This window comes from Salvelinus alpinus, chromosome 22, assembly GCF_045679555.1.
Source record: "Salvelinus alpinus chromosome 22, SLU_Salpinus.1, whole genome shotgun sequence".
Taxonomy (NCBI): Eukaryota; Metazoa; Chordata; class Actinopteri; order Salmoniformes; family Salmonidae; genus Salvelinus; species Salvelinus alpinus.
The window spans coordinates 15,741,720-15,750,465 of record NC_092107.1 but is presented as its reverse complement, the minus strand read 5'-3'; the positions used below and the strand labels follow the sequence as shown (position 1 = coordinate 15,750,465).

At 43.3% G+C, this 8,746-nt stretch overlaps 1 protein-coding gene across 2 annotated transcripts in view; it reads left to right on the top strand.

The window, feature by feature from the left end:
* The first annotated feature begins 535 nt into the window (after positions 1-535).
* The window catches only part of LOC139549117 (leucine-rich repeat and fibronectin type III domain-containing protein 1-like protein), a 141,317-nt gene continuing 133,106 nt past the window's right edge, over positions 536-8,746 (top strand). The window contains exon 1 of one of the 2 annotated variants that reach the window (XM_071359255.1): positions 536-1,674. The gene's annotated coding sequence lies outside the window, so the exon portion shown is untranslated. The remainder of the gene's footprint in view (positions 1,675-8,746) is intronic. The other variant, XM_071359256.1, reaches the window with a different exon arrangement.

The following is an 8,746-nucleotide window of genomic DNA, read 5'->3' as shown; positions in this document are numbered from 1 at the left end:
CCAAACTTTTGACTGGTACTGTATATTTATTTGGTGTTGGGAACTTGAATGCATTAGTCCATGATTTAAGCTACTTTCTGCAACTTTATTCATTAAATCTTGCACCTTGGAAATAATATAGCCTTCTGTGCCTAACTCTCCTCGGGTGAGACATGGTACCCTTTGCCAGGCCTATACAAATAATAATGCAATAATTGAATATAAAACTTAATTTAAATGGTATTAATGGCAATTAGAGATATATGATGACAGCCTGGGCATAATAATCAGCATCAAATCTATGGGAGGTCCATGTAGGCCTACAAGGACCAATGAAACATTATGATTTAAAATCATGAGGGACTGAAATTATTATTATTAGGCTACACATTAAAATGCTGAATTCAATACATTTCAACTCACAAGCGCATATCTCATTTAAATTCACAAGTGCATTGCCACCAGTGAGTGCATTGTTCCCTCCCTCCCGTGCACAATTCTGTTCCCCTCCCTCTCTGCATCTCATGTTTTAGTGAAACCTATTAGCCTACATGGTATTCCCAACGAGGCACAATGCAACACCTCCACACCAGCTCAAATTAACTAAATTCACGGTTTGACTTGAAGACATAGAGGTGGATAAGATAGGTTTCTCTCTGCAAGCTACTTACTTGGTCAGCAAGTAGGCCTATGGAGAGACACGGAAAGTACTCGCTGGTGGGAATGAGGAGGAAAGACATCGGACTGGGCGTGCCGCTGCAAGTCCGGAGCTGAGATTGCATCTCACCCCACCCGCTCGCTCACCTAGGGGTGATCCACAGAATTGTTGTGTAAATCATTCACGGTCATTTGACATTCGCCCAATAACCTCATTGGGACGTATATCAGGTGACAGCGATGTAATTCATTGATATAGGATATTCCTTCGCTTGATAGGTTGTTTTACTTTCACTGGATGTATTTTTTTTTAAGTGTTGGCTTTGTGGGAGGTTGTAGGAACCCAACTCTGGATTTTGGAGAAACGCTGGACACGCCTGCACCTTGTATTTTGGACAAAGTTCAAGGTTACTGCATAATTTTTCTCCAAAATGCATGCGTGATTGTTTTTGGATAACGGTACCGTCCGTTTCAATTCACTGCAGTGTGTTTCTAACAATTGTACGCTTTCTTTGATCTTTTGGGGAACGGACAACACAACGTTTCAAAGAACGCTGTGCCAGGAACCATTGGATAAATGTGATCAGCATGTTAGTCAAGGACATTTTGCACTGCAACCGAGGTGCGAAGAGGCATTGCTACCCAGCACAGATGAAACCGAATCGATTGACTAAAACCCCCTTATAGTAGTAGCTTGATTTACTAAAACCCCCTTATAGTAGTAACTTTCCACTATTATATATTTTATTCCTGTGCGTTTTCCAGTGTGTGTTTGCTATACCTGTGGCCGGTGGTGGTACCTGAAGCCTGTCTCCTGTCTGGGTGTGCGTCTTTTCGCGCTCAGACATTTCCCTGCGCTGCCCGACTGGCGTTGCTATAGAGCAACCCTACGCCGTCTCTGTTTCACCCTGGGCAGGAATCGGATCCATCCGTGTGGGGACAGAAGTGCAAAATTGGACGCTAATCGCCAGGCACCGTGCGTTCGAGAGCGGGATCTTTCGACTTTGAGGGACTGGAGAGAGGGCTCAAACCAAAAAGGTAGGCTAATTGATAACGTATTAATCATGTAAACGTGTTCGAAAATGAAATGGCGGTTTCTGCGACTTGGAATGCAATTTCGCATGAGAACAGCCCTGAACATTGCTGCATTTTTATTAGTTGAAGAATTACCGGCATGCACTACTGACGATAGCCTGCACCGCCATCCTTGTGCCAACATGCATTCTAATATCTGACGTCCATTTGATTAAATATAGTCTATTTGTGCACGAATGAGTATGTTTTCCATTCTAGCTAATAATGCACGAATATGTGAATTTGTTTTGTAAGCATATTTACGTTATCAAAGCAAGGTATTTTATGCAGTGTCTCAATGATGTACAGAAATTAGTGAAACACTAAAACATGTTTAGGCCTAATTGGTGTAATTTGGTGTGGAATGGTGTGCTTTGTGGTTGCCAGAGCTGCCTGCAATCCTGACCGCATTGGAATGCGTTAACTCTGTTTGAATGAGTACACATTTTAGGTATGTACACATTTTAGGTATGTTTCATTTGCTTCTGTGCTTGCAGTGACTAGCTATATAGGGGCGAAAGAAACTGCGAGGAGTGTGGTTGGTAAGGTAGGCTGCACTGAAATCAGAACTAGCACAGTTTTCGCACAGTTTTTTTGCTCTACTTTATATCCCTCGCACTTCACACCCACACACTTAATCTCACAGAGACGGCCTCACACACAGACAAAAAACCACTCAGCACCTAGCCTACACACTCTCATGTACGAAATGTAGTGAGTGCACTTCTATCTAGGCTACAATGTAATTAAAAGACAGCTAAGTCACTAATCTTCATGCATCAGCAATTAGGGCGTCATTTGATTTGAAGGTCATATCTGACACAATTCTGATAGCCTTTTTGAAATATGACGTGTCTCTAATGTGCACCAATTAGCATTTTCGTCTCCATTGTGACATCCTTGCCTCTAGGTCAGCCAGCACCTGTGGTGGCCTGTTCTGGTGCCAATATGGATAGGTTTGTATTTAGCATAGAGGATGACTATTGCTGAGCTGAATATGAAAGGCTCTGAATAATATTCAGGCCCTGTAGACTAATAGACACGAGATAGATTTTTGCAATCTTCATTTTAAACCTCATAAAAAGCCCAAATGACTTTATTGACCAGTCAATAGCTGAAGACCACTTTGCTGCCTGGTGTTAGAGTTTGTGCCTCCTTGGGGAGGGACTGCGCAGGATGAAGGCTGAATCATTGTCATGGGAGAGCCTGTGTGTGTGTGTGTGTGTGTGTGTGTCTGTTTTTTTCAGTCTAGGTTATATTTTATGTACTGCTGTAGCTCAAAAAAAGCATGTTGACACCTTCCTAGCAGTGTGTGTGTATGCTTGTGTATGTGTGTGTTTGTGTGTGTGAGTTCCAACTCATAGCCCATGGGTGGGATTAGGTGGACACGGCTGGTGCTAACAAAAATGCATTTGTACCTGGCTACTCCAGGCTCTCTGGTGTTCTGTGCCTGCCCAGAGCGGGCTCTCTGTCAGTAGGGTGAGAATTAGAACAGAGTAGCCCATTATGGTGGAATAGACATCCTGAGGCATACGGATCTGCTCTCTCTCTTCATTCCCTCCCCAGTCAAGACCACGCCTCCCCAGCCCAGCTCAGCAATGATTCATGCCCTTGACTATCCCACATTGTGGTAAGTGAGGGCTGTGCAGTCCTATTGTGTCTGTTAACATTCGAGGCAGCTGTGAAGTTGAAGTTAGTGGGTTGGTAGGGACCTAACAGGGCCTAGTCTTGCGCTTTTGTGAGGCAGGTCAGGTTGTAGTGGATTAGCGTCACTGTTACTGCCTGCTTTGATCAATAGAGTCTGGCATCCAGCAAGCAACTCTCTCCATGCGCTACTGAATGAACTTCACCTGTAGTCACACAATGGAATACAAACTGAGACTTGCTGTTGGTTTAGCGTGGTTTTATTACAATGTAGGTGTATTATTGTGAATTACCCATGCAGGGAATTATTTAGAACAGCTAGGTTGGTAAGGTGAATCCTTTGTAGAGTTAGCCTTTTTGCCGTCCATCATGGCCTGTCAAACACAATACACACACAGCGATAGCTCAAGGGAGTTTCTACTTTAACTCCCAGCCTTCCCTTCTTTCCATCAAAGCTGAAGACTTGGCACATGTTAAATAACTTGTCTGAACTACCCCGCATGGTAATAAACCTGAAATAGGCACACTCACTCATTGCAGTCTCTTCCCTGCTTTCAGGGTGAGTAAATATCGCCCTCTGATTCAACTCCTGTAAACAGGTTCCCCATGCTGGGGCACTATATAGATTAGAAAAGGGGAATTACAAGGGGAGAAAAGGGATAGAATGCATACCGTTGCTACCATCGTTGCACCATAAGGCATCATGGGGGAAAACGTCTAAGGCTTTGAGCGAGACCGTGGATAAATGGCACCCAATTATCTCAATCACCGTTGTGTGAACAGTGGCGTGGTTGCTGTCAGCATTAAGATAAAAATAGACTGTGTGAACAACAAATCTACAGCATTGCGGCTGCAGCCAATACTGTACTGTTGTACTTGGCTGGGGTTTGTTTTCTCATTGTTTTGGGCAAGTGTAATCCTCTTTTGCAACTGTTATAGAGAAAATGTATATGCTCCAGTCAGTAGCCTAATCGGGTTGATGAACTTCAGATGTGGGCAGAACTCATGCAGAAAGGGTGACATTTCCCATCCGCAATAGGCATGAAATTAATGTGTAAAGCAAACTCAACGGCTTGCAAGCATGAGCTCATACACAATTTGATACATAAAAAAAATAAAATGTTTTGTGACACACTTGATAGGTGCATCGAAACATGATGTTTTACAGCCATAGTAGTATGGCACCCCTGGAGCAAATTAGGGTTAAGTGCCTTGCTCAAGGGCACATCAACAGATTTTTACTTTGTCAGCTCAGGTATTTGAACTAGCAACCTTTCGGTTTCTGGCCCTATGCACTAACCGCTAGGCTACCTGCTGCCCTATAAAAGCTATACATGCATAAGCATGAGGTCATTAACTAGTAATTATCAGGAATCAAGGAAAGACCCAAGTGCAGACTGTGTGAAGTGTTTATTGTTTATTGTAACCACAGGGGCAGGCAAACGACAGGTCAAGATAGGCAGGGGTCAATAATCCAGAACAGAGGCCAAGGATGGCAGGCAGGCTCTGGGTCAGAGACAGACAGTGGTCAGGCGGGCGGGCATAGGCAAAGGTCAAAAACCAGGAGGATGAGAAAAAGAGACTAGGGAAAAACCGGAGCTGAGACAAAACACTGGTAGGCTTGAACAAACAAGACAAACTGGCAACAGACAGAAAACACAGGCATAAATATACAGGGGATAATGGGGAAGATAGGCAACACCTGGAGGGGGGTGGACACAAGGACAGGTGAAACGGATCAGGGTGTGACAAGTAATGATGTGTGTGGGGTTCATTTGCTGGAAATACCAATGCAGATGGGAAAAGATAGGGTAGGGACTGTATGATTGAGCCATGATAAGTTTCCATATTATTGTTAGTTCAGTGAAATTTATGTTTGCCTCATCATTGGTTAGAGTGGTGGCCTTTAATTGCATAATGGAAATACATTACATAACACATGTATAATGAAATTATACCACGTGTAAATTGTTTTGTTTTCAAACAGGCTTACTCACAGATATTCAGGATATGGTATACCTTTTGGATTAGTTGATCTCTCTGTCCATCAGAAGGTCTACAATCATACATCCCTCTGTGTGAATTAAGGTGTGTGGCCATCACCACCTGAGCTTTGGTCCTAATCCCCATTTGATGACGGTTTGATCCACGTGCAGTGAGGCCTTGCTAGACCTTTTCAGTGAGTTGGCAGGGCCTCAATACCTCATCAGGGCTGCTGGCTGTTCTGTTGTGATATAGCTGCCCACTGACCCTCAGTAGTCTCCTCCACCATTGATCCCACTCTCACCCCAAGCTCAGCCATCACTTTCACCTTGAATATCCTCCTCTTTGTCCTCCTCCTCTTTCCATCTTTCTTTACCCTTAATGTACATTATTGGAGAAGTTGGAGCATTTTAAACAAACAACTAGTTATAAATGCTTTAAAGAGCATTACTCATGACATATTCTTCAAAATAATGTATGTTTGTCTTGCTGTATAAAGTGTGACATAACAGCTCCGGCTCCAAAACCTTAACACGTACAGTAGTTGTTTGTTTAAAGTGGGACTGAGCTTTTTTTTTTAACACCAACATTCCTCTGAGCTTCAATATGCACACACCCATACTCTCACGTAGTGTAGGTTACGACCCACATTAGTCAGTGACTGGAGCCGACAAGCTTAGTTTTATGGATTCTGAAATAGGCCATGGTTGACATCATTACAGAAAATAATGTTGCCGCATCCAGTACAAGGCTGTGCTTGTGATGATATGAGCTGGCAACAGTGAAAATATCCAGCTCAGTAAATATGATGTTGTTCTAAGGATGAATGCAATGGTAGGTCGGTCACCCCTGGTTAAAGGAGATACTCAATGGCAAGAAATCAAAACAATAAGACCATCATGGCTGGCATTGTACATCAGAGAGTAATCAGCAAGGAGAGAAAAGACACGGTGTGAATGAGAGGTCATGATTACCTTTCCCTCCAGCTCGTAAATCACCACAGCTGGCACAACCCTCCAGATCATATTTCCACCAGAGGCAATAGAGAACTTCAGAGGGGAGATTAAAGTGGGGGATAATACTTTCTTGAGCTGTCTGCCTTTATTGTTGGCTAACAGCCTCGTTATCCAATAAAAATGATTCATAAATAGTTCATGGAAATACATGGATAGTCAAGTCCCTACTGGTTGCTTCATGAAAGGTTGATATGCAATTCAATCTAAACTGCTTTTGTCTTTTTTGGGGATCACACAGTGAGTTGATCAATGCAAGATCAACAATGTGTAATGAGTGAGATGATCTTTTATCAATGTGTCTGTGTGGAGGGTAACAAAATTGACCCTGTATGTACTGTAAGCAATAAGTATTCCTCTCCTGTGCTTCCTCGATCATCAATTTCTTAGTCCAATGCTGCTTGGCTCTCCATGCTCCACCCTCCCACTCAGAGCCAGGTCAACGGTAGAGGAAACAAGTGCTCGCCAGGGTCAAGGCAGGGGCGTCCCTGCGGTGTCACCCAGTGTCGGCCTAGTGGGAGGATGATGGGGCCATGATGGGGCCCTATAGATGGCCGATGCTTCCGTTCTCAACCACTGCCATCCATCGTCACGGCTCCGGCAGATACGGAGTGACGCCATGGAGGTAGTTTCACTATTACGTCAAGATGTGGACAAATGGCTGCTCTGGCTAATAAAGAGGAGGAAACCCCATTTTCCTCCTCTCTCTCTCCCCCTGTGAGAGCCTGCAGGACAAAGGTCAGGGATCATCCTCCAGACCGTCATCCCACCCCAGCAGACGTTCATGGACATGATCTCCAAGGAGACCAGCTAGACCCACCAACCACAGACTAGTCTAGAGACTATAGCTGCAGGTGCAATATACAGATCCTTAATGCTGCAGTATAGTTCCAGTCTAAGACACTAGCTAGGCAAATTGACTCGTCTTTCAATCAATGGCTTTCATCAATTTGTAGCTATGAAACTGGAGAGGTACTGCATCCATTGTGGACAGTAGAGGAGCGCTGTAGTAGCCTGCATTATTTAATCCCTAGTTTTATACCTCACCACTGTTCTTATGTGTAATATGTTTGCTTTGACTGTAACCATGGCCAGGATATGTTGTGCATCTGCGAACAAATTTGTTCTCAGACGAATAGAACATGAATGAGTGTCCCATATGTGAGAGGAGTGCACACCTCCAGTAGCCATGCCTGCCTCTGCATACTGTATGTAGGTCTAAGGTCTCGAGATGAGCAGCCGAAGGCGATCACGTCCGGGTGGAGAGAGGCTTGATACTACATGAGGTTTTAACGAGCGTGTTTAACAGCACAGTAGCCTGGTCATGTAGTAGCAGACACCTGGAAAGAGAAGCAATTAGCCATGGAGCACAGCCTCAAAATATATTAGACCTTCTAAAGACAACTGGATTATTGAACTTCTCACGTGTGTATGAATATGTACATGCACATGGATGTGTGTTGTTTGCCAGCTACAGCAACATATTAACCAAAGATGGTTTAGTTTTTCATGATGCATTAACATTACACACTTACCCCATTGTATTGTAATGACTGTGGCGTTGATAAGCACAATTACAGCTCCCACCAGGGGAGCTAGCTTTCTTGCTAATGTGCCCGTCTCTGGACCCCAAGGTTCTATTCACGCCTTAGATCTTGTGCTTCTCCCTTATTTCATTAACCTTTTACTGCAGTGGGCTAAATCAGGTTGTTTCTTGGTAGTCTTAAACAAATCTACTTTGAACAAAAGTACACACCTCATGTCACGTTGTTCGTAATGAATGTCGGACCAAGGCACAGCGTACTTTGAGTTCCACATAATTTTTCAAAGTGATACTTTAGCAAAGACAAAAGAATAAACGAACCGTGACGACAATGCAGTGCTAACAGGCAACTAAACATAAACAATATAACATAACCCACAGGTGGAAAAAATGCTACTTAAGTATGATCCCCAATTAGAGACAACGATAACCAGCTGCCTCTAAATGGGAATCATACAAATCACCAACATAGAAAATAAACCTAGAACCCCACATAGAAAATATAAACTAGAACAACCCCCCCCAGTCACACCCTGACCTACTCTACCATAGAAAACCTACAAACCTCAGATTTCCCACTTCCTGGTTTGATTTTTTCTCAGGTTTTTGCCTACCATATGAGTTCTGCTATATTCACAGACATCATTCAAACAGTTTTAGAAACTTCAGTGTTTTGTCTATCCAAATCTACTAATAATATGCATATCTTAGCTTCTGGGCCTGAATAGCAGGCAGTTTACTCTGGGCACGCTTTTCATCTGAATGTGAAAATAGCGCCCACAGCCATAAGAAGATAACATTGAAAAGTGTTCAATTTTGATTTGGCTTCAAAATTGTTTCTTTGAAGGAATGT